The 24072-nt window shown below is 41.2% G+C and overlaps 1 protein-coding gene across 1 annotated transcript in view; it reads right to left on the reverse strand.

Annotated features, from left to right (window-relative positions):
• Positions 1-24072, reverse strand: part of LOC114378732 (GDSL esterase/lipase At1g29670-like) — a 62790-nt gene that overhangs the window by 23867 nt on the left and 14851 nt on the right. The gene's annotated exons all lie outside the window — the stretch shown is intronic.

Consider the following 24072-nt stretch of genomic DNA (forward strand, 5'->3'; position numbering starts at 1 on the left):
AAAGATCGAATATAAAAATTCTGATATATTTAGAAACATAAAAGATTATAAGTAATATTTAAACTTAAAAATGAGAAATTAAATAAAAAATAAAAATTTTCTAAAAACTAAAAAACCAATTAACTTTGTGTAATTAAAACTGCTGTAATGTTTCAAAGAAGATTCAAGTTGCTCAGCCGAGCTTCGGCTTGTATTTGGTTCTAGTCTTCCTTGCAACCCACCCCACCCCATGTACACGTCATCCACATGGGACATTAGTTTATCTTTGCTAAAGTCATTGGTTGAAGTAATATACAAATTAAAGTGGGCTAATGTTTTTATTTTTTATTTTTTATTAGTAAATATTTATTATTAGTCTGTTAGTTTTTTGGTCAGTGAGAGAAATTTAACCTATAATCTCCCACATCCTCCCTTCTCCCCTCACCATCCAAACCAAATCTTATATTTCCAAGTCTGCTACATAAATGTTATTTCATTTATCAGGGTCAATTGTCACTCTTGGGATTTGTTAGCATGAAATCTGGACATGACGATTTGTAATGGCTATAATGCATGAAGCTAGTTTCGTTTAATGCCATTTTAAAAAGTTAAAAAAATATTTGTTATATGTTATAAATTATAACAGATAATTTTTTAGGCAAATATATTAAAACAGGGTAAGTCAGGCTTTCATTTAATGAGTTAATTAGCTTGTTTTCAATCATTAAATTAATTTTAATTAAATTTTCTCTCACAAAATATAAGATAGAATTAAGTGACACTAGGTTTAATTTAATTTTTGTTTTTGTAAAATTACGGTTTTAATAGCATGTATACTAAAAGTATAAGTACATACTTATTATTATGACAAATAGTTTGTGATTTAGTTAACTTTTATTAATTAGTGTGTGTTAATAAATATTAGTATATTGTTATATAAATAGAGTCTACAGCTAACAGTAAAATGCATGCATTCTATTAATCATATAGTATGTATTAATTTTTTATTCTATAAATTTATTTGCTAGTATAATGCATCATGCTATTTACAAACTCGTAATATTTACATTAATAATTTAATTCTACTATATAAAGTATATGTAGGTAAAGAAACTAGTATTAATTATTAAATGAAATTATTTGTATACTGAACCCTAAACTTCAAGTTAGGAGGATTCTGAAAAGCCCTTCAAACAGACCTAACAAAAAGCTAGCAATTTAAACTATAAGACCCACACTACAAAAAAATAGTGTTTTTCCGACAGCAAAAATCCGTCGGTATCACTAAAAATCCGTCGCTAATTAAAGGTTTTTGACAGATTTCTGATGGATAAAAATCCGTCGAAAAAAAAGTCGTAGGAAATATAAATCAACGAATTTGTTTGTCTGTCGGAAATAATCCATGGGAAATTTTCGAAGGACAATTTCTGTCGAAAATCTCCCATGGACCAGTTACAACGGATTTGGTGGTCACAAATTTCTCATGGATCATTTCAGACGGATTGTTTCATCACAAATTTCCTTCAGAAAATATGTTTTTTTGTAAATAATATATTATTTCTATTGTTTTTGTTTTTTTTATCATTAATAATTTAACAATTATTTTATGCATTTATATTATTTAGCATGAATATTTGAATTAATACATACTTTTAATTGAGGAAATAATGAAATTGATAAATCCAAAACATAGAGTAAAATAAATCATTAAGCTAAATTGAAAAGATATGTAAAAAAAAAAAACATAATGTAAAATGTTAATGTCGATTGTCAATAGTAATTTTGGGTTGCTAAGTCAGTAGTCAAAATCACTATTAGAAAATACAATTTCAACATCGGTTATTTACGGTATTTTACATCGGTTTTAAAACCGACGTTGAAAGTACCGATGTTGAATGTATTATTGTTAATATCGGTTTTTCAAATAACCGATGTTATATATAAAGAACTACAACAAAATAAGTGTATGCATGATGAATGTTGACATCGGTTTTATAGAAAAACCAATGTTAAAATATTCGTTAACATCGATTTTCTAGAAAAACCGATGTTAATATATTACTTAACATCGGTTTTTCAGAAAAACCGATGTTAATGTTATAGATTAACATCGGTTTTCTATAGAAAATCGAAAGCCGATGTTAATAAATTAACATCGGTTTTCTAGGAAAACCGATGTCAACGTCCATCATCTATACACTTATTTTGCTGTAGTTAGTTATAAATAACTTATGTTAACGTTTGTATGTTAACATCGGTTATGTATAAATAACTGATGTTCTCGAGAGGAATGAGAGGTTTCAGATTTTAGATTTTGAAATCTGAATTTATAAGAGTAGGGACGCATTGTAATCGATTACAACATTTGGTAATCAATTACACTCTTCCTGGCTGTCTGTAATCGATTACAGTATTGTAGTAATCGATTACTAGAGAACATTTTATCAAAACTAAATGCTGAATGAAATCTTAGGGTGAAAGGATTTGAAAAGGGGTCAAAATACTTTATATCTAAAAAATCTTATATGAAAATAAATATATATAACGTAATAGATTTTTGAACAACTTTATGAATGATTTTTAAGCAAGTAATTCACATATCATACTAAATGCAAGAATCATTGACATCATCAAATATTTGTTTTCAAAAGAATAGACTTCATGCTTTGAGAAAAAAAAATAACTCAATCAAACATATAAGCAAATATTCACAATAGCAATTTACCAAGACAAACAAATAAGATTTTGTTAGTCATCATATAAACAAGTTAATTTAAAGGAAAGTTTCAACCAACTTAATTTAAAAGAGAATGGTTTTGATGTTACCTTTTTCATGATTTAAGTGCCTAGATCTTCAAAGATGGAAGTCAGACTTTTGCCTTTTGGTTAATCTTCTTGAGAGATCTTCTCATCGCTCTCATAGTCCTTGGATAGAAGGTTGATCTCCTTCTCTGAACCATCGAATGAGTCATTGTCATCCCAAGCAATATACGCCTTCTTGGATCTTCTTTCTTTATAGCTTTTTCTTCTCATTCTTCTCGGGCCATGACTCATTTGAGGGGTAGTTTGCCTTTATGTGACCGGATTGATTACACTTATAGCATTTAAGTGTTGGAGAAACTTCTTGGGATCTCTTCCCATTGTTGAAGTTATGGCATCTCTCCATTCTTCTATATTTGATGAACTTATGAAACTTCTTCACAAAGAGTAAGAAGTCCTCTTCATCATCAGATTCTTCTTCTTCTTCTTCTTGCATTGAGGATGAGGCTTTGAGTGCTATGCTTCTTTTCCTTTTGCCGGTCTCTTCATTTTGATTGAGACGTTGAAGTTCCATTTCATGTTCCTACAATTTGCCAAACAAAGTGGCAAGAGACATAGAGGAAAGATCTTTACTTTCAGAAATGGTAGTTACCTTGGGTTGCCATTCCCTACTTAAGCATCTTAAAACTTTATTAATTAAATCTTCATTACGGAAGGTTTTTCCTAAGGAGGCAAGATGATTCAATATATGTGTGAATCTTTTCTGCATACTTTGGATGTTCTCATTAGGGTTCATCCTAAATAATTCATATTCATGTGTAAGGGTATTGACTCTGGATCTTTTCACATCAGTGGTGCCTTCATGTGTAAGTTGGAGAGTATCCCACATCTCCTTTGCATTTGAATAGTTAGACACTCTAAAATATTCATCTATTCCTAGGGCAGAAGTGATGATGTTTTTGGCTTTAAGATTATATTGGATTCTTCTTCTATCCTCTTTAGTTCATTTATCTCTAGGTTTTTCTATTGTTGTGCTTGTGCTTGCATCTACTATGGTGGGTATATAAGGTCCTATTTCTATTGCTTCCCAAATGTTTAAATCTATGGCTTCAATAAAGATTTGGATTCGGGTTTTCCAATAGTGGTAACCCTCACCATTAAAAATAGGTGGCCTATGGATGGAGTTTTCTTCAGGAAACAAAGAATTTGAAGAGGCCGTGAATCTTGGAGTTGTGAAACTTTTCTCAAGATACCTGCTTTGATACCACTTGTTGGATCAAGTGGCCTCGAAATAATTAAGAAGGCGGAGTTGAATTAATTATGAACGTGTCTTGACTAATTAAAAAATTTATCCTTCTTAATGTTACTAGATTCAATTAGGCTTTTACTGCAAAGTTAAGAAAGAACAGAAACAGAAACTTAACCAAAAGTAAAAGTGGCAATTAAAAGTACACAACGGAAATTAAAGAGTGTACGGAAGAAGAAGACAAACACAAGATTTATACTGGTTCGGCAACAACCAGTGCCTACATCCAGTCCCCAAGAAACCAACGGTTCTTGAGATTTCTTTCAACCTTGTAAAATCCTTTACAAGCAAAAGATCCACAAGCGATATACCCTCCCTTGTTCTCTTTGAAAAACCTAGTGGATGTACCCTCCACTTGAACTGATCCACAAGGGATGTACCCTCTCTTGTTTTCAGTATAACAACCCAAGTAGATGAACCCTCTACTTGTGCCACAAAGGATGTACCCTCCAATGTGTTAGGACAAAAAATTATTAGGTGGTTAGTCCTTTGAATCTTTGTAAGGGGAAACAAAAGATATCTTAGGCGGTTAGTCCTTTGAAATCTTTTGTTTAAGGGGAAGGGAAGAATCAAAAGAATTCTCAGGCAGTTAGTCCTTTGAATTCTCTTGGAAAGAGAGAAGGGAGACACAAAAGAATTTTGACAGTTAGTCCTTCTATTCTTTTGGCAAAGGGAGAAGAGAAAAAAGATAGCACACTTTTGTTTTCTGCAGAATTTTCACTTGCAGAAAAACAAGGTTTGGAAAAACAAAACTTAGAAAGCTTTTTGGCAAAGGAAGAACAACAAGAGAGATGAGTAGAAAGGAATTCTTAGAAGTTCTCAAAAATTGTTAAAGAGTTGTAAAAGTTCTTTTGAATGCAAGTCAAGGTCTTACTTTTATAGACTCTTCATGTATGGTCAAGAAAAACATTGGAAGAGTTATAACCTTAAGAAAATCATGTCAAGAGTTACAACTTTTGACCTTTTATTCAAAATTTATCACTGGCAATCGATTACCATAATCATGTAATCGATTACACAATGCATTTTATGAAAAGTTGTGACTCTTCACAATTGGATTTGAATTCCAACGTTCAGATACACTGGTAATCGATTACACCATTTGAAAAATATTTTGGAACGTTGCAAATCAGTTAAAAACATTTTGAAATCAAATTTGGTCACTGGTAATCGATTACATGAAACTGATAATCGATTACAAGAGAGTAAATACTCTGGTAACTTAGAAAATTTTTTAGAAAACTCTTTTGTAAAACAAAATTGTGTTATGTTTGGATTTTTGAAAAATACTTCCCTTGTGAAGTCTTGACTTTTTTTTCTCAATTTCTTCTCTTGAATCTCGAAATCAACTTTTCTTGAATCTTGAATCTTGAGTCTTAAGTCTTGATCTTGATTGTTCATGAATCTTGAATCTTGAAACTCAATTGTTCTTGAATCTTGATTCTTTGAGACTTGATTCTTGAAGCCTGATTCTTTGGAACTTGTTTAACTCTTGATTCTTTGGCATCATCAAAATAATCTTGGAAGTCATTGCTTCCACACCCACTGGATCCGCAACGCCTTTAATCTCTCTGGCTCCAATGGTCTTGGATCGTTAAAATACTGCATCATGAAATAAATGATAATAAGTTAATAATGTAATACAAATTATAAAAAAATTGAATTTGTTTGAAATAAACGTACCGCTTCCCAGTTATTCCTGAAACTTCCTAAAATGATGGTGGACATCCAGTGCATGACATAATAGTCGCACTCAGTACTTCCTTTTTGTCTATTACACTAAATACATAATGAAATTTGGATATTAATTAAACAATTAGTGTACAGACACATAAGAAGTATATATAAGTGGAAGTTTTATGTAAATGACATACCTTGACGACAATCCACCTAGCAAGAGCCTTTGATTTAGGCTGTGGAACATCATCAAGACCTTTTAAAGCACTGTTCCAGATGAGTAACAATTAAAAAATGGTGTTGCTGAGGTATTTGAATGCAAATGCATTGAAAAGAACACTGACCTGTTAATTATCCCCTTAATGTAGTTGTCTGGCATGTTATGCAATGAACAAAACCAGACAACTAGGTGTTCCTTGGCCATGATGACCACCATCTGCCAGTGTCCGATGCAGTGGGGATGAATATGGGTTAGTATATTAGTAAACATTAATTAAATTCAGTTATTTTGTATGACTTACCCATTCAGGTAGGCTCCAAGGTAGGCATCGCGTTTTAAACTTTGCATCCAACTCTTTATGTAACTTTCAGTCTCAAACTGCGATTGCCCAGACCTCTGAATGGACTGTGGCTCGAGGAATCCATAGATATCGGAATTCCATGCTCGCATACTTGTTTCAGTCAGATTCCTGTTTATGTTAAGTCAAAGTTAAATATTTGTGAATTGAAAGCAATAACTTAGGTAATTAAAAGTAATCTAAAATGACTTACAGAATCCACAACTGTAACACTGATATGCTGAGACATTGACCACCGTGTGCGATTTCGGAGAGGTCTTCGTGCTTTATGTAGAGCGGGAAGTCTGGATTAAAGACCCCGAACATGGTAACATCCCATGTAACCTGGTAAGGCCTCAAGAAAAGCTCTGGGATTGTCAATGTCATCAGATAAAGCAGATCATTGACTTCCAGATTCGGCTTTTGAGGTGGTTTTGCTGGAGACACAACTGCCTGTTCATGAAACAAAGTTAAATGGCCTAATTTGAGGCACGCTAAATGAATTAATTCAAAAAGAAGAAACATATAGTAAGAGTAAAGTACCTGCTGTGATAAAGACTTGACCAGATATGTCGGCCAAGCAAGGAAGGTGTGAATTGTTTGCCCCACTAAGGAAACCTCATCAGTGGGTACAGGAACTGGAGCATCTGGATCTTTAACCTCCTCCACACCCACCTTTACTTGGCCAGGCAACAAAGGAGTGTTATGAACAATAGTGGATCCCTCAAAAACTCTCCCCAGGGCAACCAGGCAGGCAGGATTTGCTTCGATGTACAAGCCGCACTTATCTGAGTTACCTGCCTCAGGATCGTTTCCTAAGGGATCAACACAACTTTCTTTTGTGCTTACTCGAGGACCTGAGGGACCAACCAGAGGCTCTGAAGGCAGTGCAAGTCCCTGAGATTGCATTTGGGACTGAAACTGGGACTGCATCTGGTTGAACGATGCCATGAGCTGCCGAGTCACTTTTTCTATGATCGACTCCTCTAGTTGGTCCCTGATTTGCTGGGTCAGCTACTGTAATTCTTCAGGAGGCAGCAAGGAAGAGTTGCGGGACGTCCATGGAGCCGATCTAAAGTATTGCTTGATGGTGACACCGGCTCCAGCAGCATGGACACGTCCAGGGTGCTCTGGACGTCCAATAGCAGCAGTGAGAACATCCTGACGTCCATGTGGGATGAAGGATCCCTGTGTCACTTGCTCCTCAAAGGAATCCTGCACAGAAAAGACACAGTTGTACATGGCATTCACAAAATATTGAAATATAATTCTAATGGTTAGTTGAAAATGACTTACAATTTTCTAAGCAATTTCCTTTGCGGCCTCAGTCGTCATCTCCCCTGTTTTCTTGGTGCGGGCCATCTTCCACTTCACGTGGCGTCTGACGGGGGATGGAGGGTCGATGACGCCATCAACGCTTCCTGACTATGCAGCTTCCTCCAGCTTCTTCTTAGTCTTCTCAGCCAGAAGCTTCTACTCCAAATATTCATAACCCCCACGAGACAAAACGTGGGGGGCAGTGTTCTATTTCTGAATGGCTTGCGCCTTTTTCCGCACATCCTGCAAAAATAAAACAATAATCTTTCAAATTGGTAGAATGAATTATAACAATTTAATGTTTTTTGAAAAACAACTTAAATGGCAAGGTACATACCTTCCAAGAAGGGTCTTTGCGAGTCTGGCAAAACTGGGCCCATTTTTCCTTGCTTATGTCGTATTTCTCACGGACAGTGTCGTTCACACCGTCCTGATCGGCTGCAAGGGCCTATTTCCTTGTGAGGTCTGATTTAAACTGCCTCCATCTCTTGCCGACAGTCTGAAGTAACTTGTTTTTTGTCCTACTATCAGAAGCCTCTGGGATTTCAAATTCCGCTTGACAATAACAAATAAGGTTTATTTGTTACAATAATGTATTTTTTGGCTATTAATTAAAGACCATCAAATAAGAAAATAAAAATACTTGAATATCCTCCCAAATCAAGTCCTTTTGAGCAGTAGGGACCTCCTTCTAGTTCTCGTACGTGACGTCCACCTTATCACACGCCACAATCCCCAAATATGTTCTTAATTTCTTCCTGTGGGGAATGTCGGCCTTGCTGGTAGCAAGATCAACATGGACCACTGGTCTCTCAGTACCAGGTGGTCTGGTAGACAAGGATCATAGACGTGAGGCTTTGCGTGTCCGCTTCACGGCAAACGGCGAAGCTGATGCATCAGAAGGAGGAGGAGGAGAAGAAGGAGGAGGAGGAGGAGGAGGAGAAGAAGGAGAAGGGGGAGGAGGGGAGGCAGGTGGAAATGCCATGATCCTGTTTGATAAGCTTTGCTAAAATAGCTTACATCAACTTTGAAAAAAACAATTTTTGAAGAGGATAAGTCATAAGTGACTGGCTAATCAGCTTTACACATATACATGTATATATAACAAGTAGTAACAATGTGCTTTACCTGGACTTTATATAATGAAACAACTTCCACAACAACATCAATGGACAAACCAAGTTCAACTACAAAAAACTAATTCAGCTTCACGTGGAGTTGATATAATGAGTAATGACATTAGTAGAACTCAAAGCCAAACCAATTTCAAGTACAACAAACTAATTCAGCTTTTTCTCAACCAAAGTATGTCAAACTAGTTGTTGGCTATTAAAAGTGTTAGTTATTCATGTGACAAGCAAAGAGAGTTGTAACACGATAATTCTTATTTAAAACTGTTAATGAAGTATTGCAGCATTAATTTGATACAAATTGATCAACAACAATGATTACACAGACAACTTGGCAGTTTTGGCTTACACCAAAGCCAACATTTTTTTCCTTTATTTGTTGTTTTAATTAAATTTGATCATTTCTAAAATGGATTAGTAGTTTATTTTGGTGCTTCCATTATATTCCAATCCAAAATCCTTGTGTTTGACCCCAAAATCCTATTCTTAGAGCTATAATTGATATATGTTGCTAAAACAATTTGATATACAAATGAATTGTCTTATGCAGACCCTTTTAGTGGACTCTTCTCATAATCCATAGAATATGAAAATTGAATTACTTGTTATGCTCTCTACTCCCTTGGCTGCAGTAATAGGTGGTACTGTAAATGATTGATTATAAGTTTAGTGGGAGGTGCTGCAAGCATACCTTAAAGGTGAAATTTGGAGACCATACCTTACCACAAGTCACATGGTTAAGTCATCTTGAGTTCTTCATACAAAATGATAGACAATTAAAGGGGAATGTAAACCGTAGGATTCAAACAAGGTGGATAGAATGGAAGTGCGCCTTAAGTGTTGTTTTCTGATAGAAAGGCACCACTAAATCTTAAGGCAAAATTTTACCTCACAACCATAAGACTTGTGATGTTGTATGTAAAAGGGATTGAGTATTGGCGGTGAAAAAAACTAATAAGAGAATAAGCTCGATGTTGCAGAATGAGAATATTGCATTGGACGAGTGGGCATACAAGACAATATAGGATTAGGAATGAGTGCCCTTAAAAAAGTTAGGATATCACCTACTGTCTAGTAAAATCTCACCTGAAGGTTTGGGCATGCATGGACAAGATTGGTAGAAGCCTTAATTGTGAAAGTAGATTAGGTAGAAGGTAGAACTATCACGGGAGGTAGAGGGAGACTAAGAAAAATTATAGGTGAAAGAAGAGTTTATAGGTCAATAGTTTGTCTATGAACATGATTCACAATAAAACATTATTGTGTCATTTGATCCCTTTAGGATGTAGTCAATCCCACCTTGTAGGAAAAGGCTTGATTGTTGTTACACCTGGGCATACTAAACTAGCATGCATAAACATGTTTACTACATGGTCCCTATGGCTTTTGTTTATTTCTTTAATGTGGTCGTTCTATTTTTTTTTAATCTATATTTCTTATACTTATATGAGTAGAGCTAATGACCAATTATAATAATTATAGCAACTTGGTGACTTGGTTGATCAGCATCAATTTTTTGTACATCTTTAAATTTTTGCTTGGCTCTATCCCTCTTCTGTGAACTCCATTCATCTTAGATATTAATTGTCTCATTTTTGTTTGTTGGCTGCATCTATGTTTTTTAACATAGTATATCCAAAAGATAACCCTTTTTTTCATTTGAAGAAAAATAAACTATAAATTGCATAGAGTACCAACTCTAAATGCCATAGTTGTGATGATACTTGGGTGTTCCCTAGAAGTTATGTGCTACGGTGAAAGTTTTATTGAATTGCAGCTAGACTAGCAATGTTGAGTGGACTGAAATCTAGGTATTGAGCTGCAATCAAAATGGCACAAAAATCAGGAATGCTGTGATTGATGAATGGACAAAGTTGAGATGGAAAACCATTCAAGATGGCTTGGGAATGTTCGATGAATGGATGATGACCTATATAGGTCCTGGTAAATGTGGAATTGTTGAATATGCCCCTATAAAAAGAGATGATGAGACAAAAAAAGACATGGTGGAAGACTATTTAGAAGGATGAGGGGTATTAGGGAAACCCTGAACACTTCTTTGATTATACAAATACCAAATGATCATGAATTCAGAAGTCACAATGATTTTTAACCAAATAACATGAAGGAATGAGCAATTGTTAGAAATTTTGTTAGAAATTATCATGGATTCATTGGTTAATTGAGCCTCTACCTCTACAAATTTCTGATCTGGTGCAGAGTAATAATGGAGCAAAGGAGTTGAGCTAAGCCTAAGTGACAAAGGGTGTGTTATTTTGGATTAAGAATAGGGGACTGTCATTTTTCCTAACCTAAAGCGAGTGAGTATTATTTACCCTTAAATAAAAGTTAACAGTTAATATTGCATTGGATTGATAGGCACTTTTAGAGCCAAGGCACATATACAAGTTCAACCATCTGCTATCTAACTAAATCATAGACAACTTACTAACCCCTTGTATATGGCTTGAGAAAATAAGGCCTTGGAAAAATAGGTGGACAAGCTCCTTTCATTTCATTGACATACTAGATGATGGATGTTCTTTTCTATATTCAAAAAGTAAGAGAATAGAACATGCAAGATAAGATCTACGGGTAGTTGCAAGAAAAGAAAACAGACATGTCTAAGTTTATTACTATGCTTTGTGTCATGTTTTATTCATTCTTTTTCATGAAAAAAATGTGATAATTTGATTGACTTATTTTTGCACTTTAGTTTGAGCTTGTGAATTTTTCTGGTTGGCTAGTACTGTCATACCCTAATTTCGTCCGGGGACCTTTGCTTGATGACATGTGACCTTTCTTTGGTCCTTGTGAGGTGCTTGGCACCCATCATTAGGCAATTTGTGAAATTCCAGGACATGCCGAAAAACCAAAAAAAATATTGATGCACAATCCGTAAGTTTCCGTGACACACCGGAAATCAAATGGAAGCATCGTTGCATAATTAAGTGAGGTTCCGTAACATTCCGTAAGTCAAAAAGGGGATGATTATGTAATCCGCAAGGTTCCGTAACATTACGGAAAGAAAACAAGTATCGTTACGAAATTCGTAAGTTTCCGTAACTTTACGAAAAAAGAATCACCAAAAAAAAGCAGAGGGGGGTGTACTTAGTAAAAATGGGGGTGCAAATAGCACCCAGGCCCACTTGGGCCCTCCAGAATATTCCTCCAGAAGGCTGTTGCTTCTGGAGGAAGCAACCTGGCTCGCCTGGGCGAGCTGGGCGGCAACCACCTCCCCTATTTTGCTATAAATAGGGGAGGAAGTGAAGAAGAAAAGGGTTCAGCCCCTTTGGCACTTCTATCTCTTTCGAATTTGCTTGGAAAAATTGTTTCCGTGAAGAAAATCTAAGCCGAGGCGCTTCCGAAACGTTTCCATAACGTTTTCCGTGAGGAATTTCGCAAAGGTTTCAACCGTTCTTCGACGTTCTTCATTCGTTCTTCATCGATCTTCGATCTTCAACGGGTAAGTACCTCGAACCAAGCTTTTCGATTCATTCTATGTACCCGTAGTGGTCCACATTGTGTTTCGTGCATTTTTATTCTCGTTTTGTTTACTTTTTATACCCCCTGTTGACGTGCTTAAGCCATTTTACTTAAGTCATTTCTCGCTTAACTTAAAAATAAAATAAATTTCCACCGAACGTTTGAATTGTATTATCCGTTAACTTCGGTTAAAATAAATTCCGACCGTTCGGTCGTGCTGTAACCACATTGGAAATCAAAATAGGAGGTAAGAAATAATATAATAATCAAAAAGACATCTTTTAGTAAAATAAAGCGGAAAATCAATCGGACGTTTTCTCTTTGGGATTTCTCATTCTTAATCGAATTGATTAATAACTAAAGTGAGACTAAAGGCTAAAATCAATTCGCCTAGTCAAGCTCGTCCATAAAAATAGGCTTTCGAAGTTTGTCATTTCAATTTCTCACTAAGTAAAATGGATCATTTTTAAGGTCCAACGCCTTAAAATGATCACCACTTAAGTAAAAAAGAATCACTTGATAAGAAAGAACTACGTAGGTCTGATTTTCTCATCCCAAATTGAGGAATACGTAGGAGCAAAGGGAAACACCTTTGTCGACCACAAAAAAAGAAAAATATAAAAAGGATATAAGGACATAAAAGGGAACGTAAAAATCAAAGTCATGTTTGCACATTCGATTAAAGGCTGCCGTCCCTTGGGACGGACGTGTGGGGTGCTAATACCTTCCCCGTGCGTAAATACAACTCCCGAACCTTTCACTTAAAAGTTCGTAGATCGCGTCTTTTCCGGTTTTTCCGACGTTTTCCTCAAATAAACGTTGGTGGCGACTTCGCGCGTATTCCTTTCGTGGAACACGCATCCCGCGAGTCACGCGTCGCCTTCCCACCGAAGGGTAGGTTGCGACAGTTGGCGACTCCGCTGGGGACTGTTTTTAGAGAGTTAGGCCATTTAATTTTGTGCAATGTTTTACCATGACTTATCCCTTTGTTAGTTTCCCTTCATTATGTTCTTGTGTGTATAAGCTCTTTATTGCTTTTAGTGCGTTTTAAAATGTATGCATGAGGTAAATATTTATTCATTTGATGCACACAAACACCAACACTATTTACACACACTGTGAGTGAAAAAGGGCCCTATACCCGGGTTCGTGGGAACATAAGGAGTGGAGGTGAATCTGTGATCATGCTAGGTCTCCGACTTGCTTGATTACAGTGAACCCTCATCTAGAGCTTTTCTCTTTGAAAACTTATTGTTGCTAGTAGTCCCTACTGCTACAATATGTTCTTCAAAGAGGATAATACCTCTAGAAACCATCAAAAGAGATATGACTACCTTGGGGGTTATCACTAGATGCCTAGTTAGTTCTCTCCCTTATAGGTCCCTTAAATAGGGGCACGAGCAAACACGCTGCGTGCCATTTTTCACACTGCCATGCATAAGTATCATATACCCTTTTGCTTATGTTCAGTGAATATTGTCATACTGTGTACATTCCCGCATTGTGTCTTTTGCATGGGCATCACATATGGGTTCTGTCTTGATCCCTTTTGTAAACAAACCAACGGAGGGTCCGTGTCGCCTTCTTAAAAACGTACGTTGGGGCACTTTGCTACCCCTAGACGTTGTGTCTAAGATGGGGACGAATTCCCCGGACCTCCGCATTCCTAGATTGCATCTGTGTTATATGCATTCCTTCATGCATTCATCCATTCCACCCATGAGATATCGGAGTTTTGATTTGCACCAGCTTTTGTCTCACTTTAGCAAAGCATGGGAACAAATCAAACCGGCAAGAGGTTCTACCAAGTCAAGGTTAAAAGCTTAGATACCACCAGCATCAAGGAATTAGGGCGGTTGATGGAAGCTCTCCAAATGCAAGCTTTCCGCAAGACTTATGGAAAGATCTTAGAATTGACCTTAGCAGAGGTATCCATAGAAGCCATTGCATCACTCACCCAATACTACGACCAGCCTTTGAGATGCTTCACATTCGGAGACTTCCAATTAGTACCAACCATTGAAGAATTTGAGGAAATTCTAGGATGTCCTCTCGGGGGAAGAAAACCATATCTTTCATCCGGGTGTCTCCCCTCTTTGAGCAGAATTGCAACTGTGGTCAAGGATTCAGCAAGAGGTTTGGACAACATAAAACAGACTCGGAACGGCATGGCGGGCCTACCACGGAGGTACCTAGAAGACAAGGCGAGAGGTATGGCCAATCAAGGAGATTGGGTCCCGTTTATGGATGTGTTAGCTTTGCTAATTTTTGGGGTCGTCCTCTTTCCAAACGTGGATGGTTTGGTGGACCTAGCAGCAATCGACGCTTTCCTTGCCTACCACCATAGCAAGGAAAGTCCGGTGGTAGCTATCTTGGCAGATCTATTTGACACATTTGACCGAAGGTGCGAAAAGAGTAGCGCACGGATCATCTGTTGCTTGCCCGCCCTCTGTGTTTGGTTGGTTTCGCACTTGTTCCAACAAGACACAAGACATCCATGTCCGCTCCTGAGCCATCGCTCGTGTACTGAAAAGAGGAGAATAGATTGGGACCAGCTTTTGGCCGGGATAGGAGGTAGAACAATCAGTTGGTTCCCCCGATGGAAGGAAGGAAAAGAAGGAGTCCTTTTCTCATGTGGAGGATACCCAAACATTCCGCTGGTAGGAACGAAGGGTTGTATTAACTACAATCCCGCGCTCGCTATAAGACAACTAGGGTACCCCATAAGGGGAGCACCGACGGAAGAAAGCATGTCTCCTTTCCTTGTGAGGGATTTCGGCGCACAAAATTCCAAGTCTATACAAAGAATCCATAAGGCATGGGAAACCCCGTTAAGGAAAGATCAAGAACTTAGAGGCATTCGTAATGGCATCATTGGTGGGTACCACGAATGGTTGAAAGTTCATATACGAGGTTTAGATTGGCTCCCCAAGTTAAAAGTCGTCAGCGAAGAGAGTTTTGAAGCACCGGAAGAGGACGAAGAAGTCCAAGCTCTCAAAAGCGAGTTAGGAAAGGCGAAACTTGCCAAGGAGAAGTTCAAGTTGGCCGCTACACACGTTCGGAAGGAGTGTGCCGGGTTACGGGAAGAGAATGCGATTACCGCAAGAGCCCTTGAACAAGAGACCAAGAGGGCTCGCAAGGAAGAGTATGGCCGGAATAAATTTCGCGGAGCTCTATGGGGTAGCAATAGTGAACTCAAGTTGCGAAGGGAAGAAAGGGACCAGTCACGAGCACATAGCATGGTTCTGAAAGAGGAGTTAATTGCTTGTTCAAGGTCCAAAAGAAGCTTGTCTCAGCGTTTATGCGAGACGGAGACCAACATGCTAGCTATCATCGCCAAGTACCAAGAAGAGTTAGGTCTAGCCACGGCCCACGAGCATAGAATCGCGGACGAGTATGCTCAAGTATACACGGAAAAAGAGGCTAGAGGAAGGGTGATCGACTCTTTACACCAAGAGGCAACCATGTGGATGGATCGGTTTGCTCTTACCTTGAACGGGAGTCAAGAACTTCCCCGCTTGTTAGCCAAGGCCAAGGCGATGGCAGACACCTACTCCGCCCCCGAAGAGATTCATGGGCTTCTCGGCTATTGTCAGCATATGATAGACTTAATGGCCCACATAATTAGAAATCGTTAGGAAACTTGTATGGTCTCTCAGACCTTGACTAGATACGACTTCCTTTTTGAAATAAAATGAGTTGGTCCCATGTTTCTACTCCAAAAAGCTTGTGCAAATCAAATCACTCCTACATTTCATCTCTAGCATGCATTTTCTTTCTTTACCCCCTCCTCACGTTTGGTTTTTTAGGGAAAAACACCATAACTAAACGCGCCGCAAGGTATCCCTATCGCACCAGATCCAAATCTAGAACGATGGGTGATCAAGAGGAGACGTAGGAACAAATGAAAGCTGACATGTTGGCTCTGAAAGAACAAATAGCCTCCATGATGGAGGCCATGTTAAGTATGAAGCAGCTCATAGAGAAGAACGCGGCCACCGCCGCCGCTGTCAGTTCGGCTGCCAAAGCAGACCCGACTCTCTTGGCAACTGCGCACCATCCTCCCTCAAACATAGTAGGACGGGGAAGGGACACACTGGGGCACGATGGCAGCCCTCACCTGGGATACAACCGAGCGGCTTACCCTTATGGATTGCCGCCCAACTATTCACCACCCGTCTTGCAAGAAGATGCGGGCCACATTGCTTCTCCTGTCCATGAAAGAGAGCCTCCTCAGCAGCCCGATGAAGTCCACAAAGACCCTCAAGACTATGCTCGAAGGGATGTCGAGTTCTATCCCCCGATCCCCGAAGGGCCGGCACCAGGCACGTTGCCTCAATCCAACATCGCAGCACCACCAATAGTTTTGTCCACGGAAGGGCCGCCTCCAGCAACTGAAGAAAGGAGGAAGCTCGATCTCCTTGAGGAAAGATTGAGGGCCGTAGAAGGATTTGGGGATTATCCGTTCGCAGACATGACGGATCTTTGCTTAGTACACGATGTTGTTATTCCCCCGAAGTTCAAAGTGCCGGACTTCGACAAGTATAAAGGGACGACTTGTCCCAAAAACCATCTCAAGATGTACTGCCGTAAGATGGACGCCCACTCTAAAGATGAAAAGCTATTAATACACTTCTTTCAAGATAGCTTAGCCGGAGCCGCGGTAGTGTGGTACACTAATTTGGAAGCTTCCCGTATCCGTACTTGGAAGGATCTGATTACTGCCTTCCTAAGGCAGTATCAGTACAATTCTGATATGGCTCCCGACCGTACTCAACTGCAGAATATGTTCAAGAAAGAGAGTGAAACCTTTAAAGAATATGCGCAGCGATGGAGGGATTTGGCGGCACAAGTAGCTCCTCCCATGGTTGAGAGAGAGATGATCACCATGATGGTAGACACTCTGCCAGTGTTCTACTATGAGAAGCTAGTAGGTTACATGCCGTCCAGCTTTGCGGATCTAGTGTTTGCCGGGGAAAGAATCGAGGTAGGATTGAAAAGAGGAAAGTTTGATTACGTTTCCTCCACAAATGCGAATGCCAAAAGAATCGGGGCAACAGGGGCAAAAAGGAAGGAAGGAGATGCCCATGCCGTCTCTTCAACACCCGCGTGGGTCAAACCCCAGCAAACACCTCATGGTACCCATCAGTACGCGCAACATCACCCAAGCTTCTCGGCTCATACTGGGAACGCCTCTAGTTCAACACCCGTGCAGCCTAAGGCACCCACCCAGAGGGAAGCTCCCCAAGTTCCAACTCCGAACACGACTCGACCGGCCAGTAATTCCAACACGACAAGGAATTTCCCTCCGAGGCCATTTCCGGAGTTCACCCCACTCCCAATGACGTACGAAGATCTTTTGCCATCCCTCATCGCCAATCATTTGGCCGTGGTAACTCCCGGAAGGGTCCTCGAACCCCCTTTCCCGAAGTGGTATGACCCTAACGCGACCTGCAAGTACCATGGGGGTGTCCCAGGGCATTCCGTTGAAAAATTCTTGGCCCTTAAATACAAGGTCCAACATTTAATGGATGCTGGATGGCTGACTTTCCAAGAGGATCGGCCCAATGTGAGAACCAACCCGCTCGCCAATCATGGAGGGGGAGCGGTTAATGCAGTTGAGTCCGATAGGCCGCACAGGTCTAAACCTTTAAGGGATGTGGCAACCCCTAGGAGGTTTATCTTTGAGGCCCTACAAAAGGGAGGTGTGATTCCCCATAGTGGGTGTAAGGAGGATTCCTGTCTGCTACACTCCGGCGAGCTGCATGACATGGAGACGTGTTTGGGAGTAGAGGAATTGTTACAGCGGATGATAGATCAAGGTCGACTGGAAGTCGGCATTGAAGGAAAAGAAGAGCAGCATATATGCATGCAATCTACGGAGGGGAGCGGTATTGCGAAGCCCAAACCCTTGGTGATATGCTTCACTAAAAGCGCAGCTTCGCAAAAGCCTGGACACCCCTTAGTAGCCAAACCTGTTCCTTTCCCGTACCAAAATAGCCACGCGGTCCCGTGGAGATATACACCTCCGAGGGAGAAGGAAGAAGAAGCCACTGACGTCAGCTCGCTATCAGCTAAAGTAACAAATATCACGGGACTGAGTGGTGTGACCCGTAGTGGTCGTGTGTTCGCACCTCCGGACCTACCAGTCCAACCCGCGGACGTCAAGGGAAAAGGAAAAGTGGTGGAGGAACAAGATGGCGAAGCACCCCACGCTTCGAATAAAGATATTCCGGCAAAGGGCCCCCCGGAGAAAAAGGATGGTAAAAAGGAGGTGTCGCTAGAGGAAGCCAGCGAGTTCCTTCGGATAATTCAGCAGAGCGAATTCAAGGTTATCAAACAGCTCAACAAAACCCCGGCCAGGGTCTCGCTGTTGGAGTTACTTATGAGCTCCGAACCTCATCGGGCTCTGCTAGTAAAAGTTCTGAACAAGGCTCATGTGGCCCAAGATATCTCGGTAGAAGGTTTCGGAGGGCTGGTCAACAATATCACTGCCAACAACTATCTTGCCTTCGCCGAAGAAGAAATCCCCGCCGAGGGGAGAGGGCATAATAAGGCTTTACACGTATCAGTCAAGTGTATGGACCATATCGTAGCCAAGGTGCTCATCGATAATGGTTCCAGTTTAAACGTGATGCCTAAGAGCACTTTGGAGAAGTTACCATTCAATGCTTCCCACTTAAAACCAAGTTCAATGGTGGTTCGTGCCTTCGACGGCACTCGCCAAGAGGTTAGGGGAGAGATCGATCTCCCAGTACAAATAGGCCCTCACACCTGTCAAGTCACCTTCCAAATAATGGATATTAACCCCCCTTACAGCTGTCTGTTGGGGCGCCCGTGGATCCACTCAGTGGGAGTTGTGCCTTCTACACTCCACCAAAAGCTGAAATTCGTAGTGGAGGGGCACTTGGTCATCGTGTCAGGCGAGGAAGACATCTTGGTAAGCTGCCCATCCTCCATGCCTTATGTGGAAGCCGCAGAAGAATCGTTAGAAACTGCTTTCCAGTCTTTTGAGGTGGTCAGCATTTCCTCCGTGGACTCCCTCTTTGGGCAGCCTTGTCTGTCCGATGCAGCGGTAATGATGGCCCGAGTTATGTTGGGGAACGGTTATGAACCCGGGATGGGTTTAGGCAAAGACAACGGCGGCATAACTAGCCTGATAAATACTCAAGGAAATCGTGGGAAGTATAGTTTAGGCTATAAGCCCACTCAGGCGGACATGAAAAGAAGCATCGCGGGAAGGAAGAACAGTGGTCAAAGCTCGCGTTGGAGACAAGAAAGTGAAGGAAGCCCGCCCTGCCACATAAGTAGAAGCTTTATAAGCGCGGGTCTGGGAGACAAAGGTCAAGTGTTCGCAATATGCGAAGATGATGTTCCGAGTACATTGGATTTGGTACGACCATGCCCTCCTGATTTCCAGTTGGGAAATTGGCGAGTGGAGGAACGCCCCGGCATTTACGCGACGAGCATAATGTAAACCTTTACGGTTTTAAAAGCTCTATAGTTGGGCCTAGGCTTTAGAGTTTTTCCTTTTGTTAAGGCTTTGTGTCTTTTGTTGTTGATTTTATAATACAAGGATCTTTCTTCATCTGTTCCTACGTCTCTACCCATTCTCATTCATTGGCATGTTTACTTCTTTTTCTGAAATGACAGATCCGATGACGAGTCCCCCGAAGGTACTAATACCCGGGACCCGCCTATCGACTTCGAGCAAGAAATGAATCAAACGGAAGATGAAGGAAATGAGGATGTGGGACTTCCCCCAGAACTAGAAAGAATGGTCGCCCATGAGGACCAAGAAACGGGGCCTCATCAAGAAGAAACAGAGCTAGTAGACTTAGGAATTGGCAGTGGAAAGAGGGAAGTAAAGATAGGTACAGGTATTACCGCACCTATCCGTGAAGAATTAATAATCCTGCTAAAAGACTACCAAGACATCTTTGCTTGGTCATACCAAGATATGCCCGGTTTGAGTTCTGACATTGTACAACACCGATTACCTCTAAATCCCGAGTGTTCCCCGGTAAAACAGAAACTGAGAAGGATGAAGCCCGAAACCTCCTTGAAAATAAAAGAAGAAGTAAAGAAGCAATTTGACGCTGGATTTCTGGCCGTCGCTCGGTATCCAGAATGGGTTGCCAACATCGTACCAGTTCCTAAGAAAGATGGGAAAGTACGAATGTGTGTGGATTATCGGGACCTGAATCGGGCCAGTCCCAAGGACAATTTTCCTTTACCACACATCGATATCCTCGTGGATAACACGGCCAATTTCGCTTTATTTTCCTTCATGGATGGTTTCTCTGGTTACAATCAGATAAAGATGGCGCCCGAGGACATGGAAAAGACTACTTTCGTCACCCTGTGGGGGACGTTCTGTTACAAGGTGATGTCCTTTGGACTCAAGAATGCCGGGGCAACTTATCAACGGGCCATGGTAGCTTTGTTCCATGATATGATGCATCAAGAGATCGAGGTCTACGTGGACGACATAATTGCTAAATCTAAATCCGAGGAAGAACACCTTGTCAACCTGCGGAAGTTGTTCGAAAGGCTTAAGAAATATCAATTAAGGTTGAACCCCGCTAAGTGTACCTTTGGGGTCAAATAAGGGAAATTGCTTGGTTTCATTGTAAGCCAGAAAGGGATAGAGGTAGACCCCGAAAAGGTGAAGGCTATCCTTGAGATGCCAGAACCCCGTACAGGGAGGCAAGTCCGAGGTTTCCTGGGGCGCTTGAATTATATTGCCAGATTCATATCGCAGCTCACCGCCATTTGTGAGCCGTTGTTCAAGCTCTTGCGCAAAAACCAAACTGATCGCTGGAATGAGGATTGCCAAGAGGCTTTTGGAAGGATCAAAAAGTGCCTAATGAATCCTCCCGTGCTTATGCCACCAGTACCTGGAAGGCCTCTCATTTTGTACATGACAATCTTGGACGAGTCAATGGGGTGTATGCTGGGGCAACATGACGAATCTGGGAAGAAAGAGCGCGCTGTTTACTACCTAAGTAAGAAGTTCACGACCTGTGAGATGAATTACTCCTTGCTCGAAAGAACGTGTTGTGCTTTAGTATGGGCATCCCATCGCCTAGGGCAGTACATGCTAAGCCATACTACCTGGTTGATATCCAAAATGGACCCGGTTAAGTACATCTTTGAAAAGCCAGCTCTCACGGGACGAATCGCCCGGTGGCAAGTCCTGCTATCTGAGTTTGATATAGTCTAAGTCACCCAAAAGGCGATAAAAGGAAGCGCTTTAGCAGATTATTTGGCTCAACAGCCTCTTAACGACTACCAGCCCATGCATCCTGAATTCCCGGATGAGGACATCATGGCCTTGTTCGAGGAAAAATTGGACGAAGATCGGGACAAATGGACTGTATGGTTTGACGGAGCGTCAAACATTCTAGGTCATGGCGTTGGGGCAGTGTTGGTCTCTCTGGACAATCAATGTGTACCTTTCACAACCAGGCTAGGATTCGACTGCACCAACAACATGGCTGAATATGAAGCATGTGCCCTAGCCGTCCAGGCAGCAATTGACTCCAATGTCAAACTACTCAAGGTGTACGACGACTCAGCGTTGGTAATCCATCAGCTGAGAGGGGAATGGGAAACTAGAGATCCCAAGCTGATACCCTACAAAGCCTATATCAAGGAATTGGCTAAGACCTTCGATGAGATCTCCTTCCATCATGTTCCCCGCGAGGAAAATCAAATGGCGGATGCACTTGCTACGTTGGCGTCTATGTTCCAGCTAACACCGCACGGGGATTTACCCTACATTGAATTTTGGTGTCGTGGCAAACCCGCGCATTGTTGCCAAGTGGAAGAGGAACGGGACGGAAAGCCTTGGTATTTCGACATCAAGCGATATGTCGTAAGCAAAGAATACCCGCCAGAGATTGCCGACAACGATAAAAGGACATTGAGAAGGTTGGCAGCCGGTTTCTTCATGAGCGGAAGCATATTGTATAAAAGAAATCACGACATGACACTCCTACGGTGTGTGGATGCCAAGGAGGCAAATCACATGATCGAGGAAGTCCATGAGGGCTCGTTTGGAACGCACGCCAACGGGCATGCTATGGCCAGGAAGATCCTAAGAGCAGGTTATTACTGGCTTACCATGGAAAGTGATTGTTGTGTCCATGTGAGGAAATGCCACAAATGTCAAGCATTCTCAGATAATGTCAATGCCCCACCACATCCTCTGAATGTCATGTCCGCCCCTTGGCCTTTCTCCATGTGGGGAATAGATGTCATCGGGGCCATTGAGCCCAAGGCCTCGAATGGTCATCGCTTCATCCTCGTAGCGATAGATTATTTCACCAAGTGGGTCGAGGCGGCTTCATATACCAATGTCACGAGGAATATGGTGATCAGGTTCATTAAGAAAGAGATCATCTGCCGATATGGTTTGCCAAGGAAGATTATCACGGACAACGGCACCAACCTGAATAACAAGATGATGGGGGAAATGTGCGAGGAGTTTAAAATCCAGCATCACAATTCCACACCCTACCGGCCAAAGATGAATGGAGCCGTGGAAGCGGCCAATAAGAATATCAAAAAGATTATCCAAAAGATGACCGTGTCATACAAGGATTGGCACGAAATGCTCCCATTCGCGTTACACGGTTACCGGACTTCAGTGCGAACGTCAACTGGGGCAACGCCGTTCTCATTGGTATATGGGATGGAGGCTGTGTTACCGTTTGAGGTAGAAGTCCCGTCATTAAGGATCTTGGCAGAATCCGGATTAAAGGAATCAGAGTGGGCTCAAACGCGCTATGACCAGCTCAACCTCATTGAGGGTAAGCGCTTAACGGCCATGAGTCATGGGCGCTTATACCAGCAAAGAATGAAGAGTGCATTCGACAAGAAAGTACGCTTACGCAAGTTCCATGAGGGAGACCTTGTGCTAAAGAAAATGTCCCATGCTGTCAAGGACCATCGAGGGAAATGGGCCCCGAACTACAAAGGGCCTTTTGTTGTGAAGAGGGCTTTTTCCGGAGGAGCCCTGGTGCTTACCAACATGGATGGCGAAGAGCTACCTTCACCCGTGAATTCTGATGTCGTCAAACAATATTATGCTTAGAAGCTGGGGCAATTAAGGATGTCGCTGCATGTTCTTTATCTTTATGCGTTTTCTGGATTTCCCCCAGGGATTTCCTGTCTGTTGTATCTCTCGTTACAATCTTTCAAAGAAATGAACATGGATTCGAGGCTTTAGTCCTCACGTTAGTTTCAAACCTTGCGTTGATTTGTGATCACCTGAGCCCTTCCGCTCAGTTCATGGGATGCCCCAAGCGCTTAATTAGAATTGAACCTGAACCGACTTTCCCTAAATTTGCTGCGTTTGAAAACATTCATGCATACGCATACGCATACGCATGCATATTGTTGTGGTAAAACAGGGGCAGGATCATCTTGAGCTACCTTCTGGGGTAGAGACAAAACATGAACAGCAGAAACCAATCAAGATAAGACAGCGATGCGGTCAGGATTGGCCACGCCAGGTTGTTTCTTACTTGCAGGTACACAGGAACGGATGCAAGAGGGGATGGGGTCACAACCGACTGATCGTTGCCCCTTTCTCCACGCTAAGCAAGCGGAGAACGTCGCTGCAAGGCAGCCTCGTATCCTTTGTATTCGCAGTTTTCTTTTACTTTTTGTTTGTTTTAAAAATAAGTAATCAATGCCTAACTCTAACTTAAGTAAGTTCAAGTTAAGCAAGACGCTAAAAGGAGGGAGGGGACATGGTTAATGTTCCCCTCAAAAAAAAAAAAAAATTTGCAGGTTAGCTCGCCTGGGCGAGCCACCCCTGCACCAAATTATAAGAATGACGAAAGGGGGG

Source organism: Glycine soja, chromosome 12, assembly GCF_004193775.1.
Source record: "Glycine soja cultivar W05 chromosome 12, ASM419377v2, whole genome shotgun sequence".
NCBI classification, from domain to species: Eukaryota; Viridiplantae; Streptophyta; class Magnoliopsida; order Fabales; family Fabaceae; genus Glycine; species Glycine soja.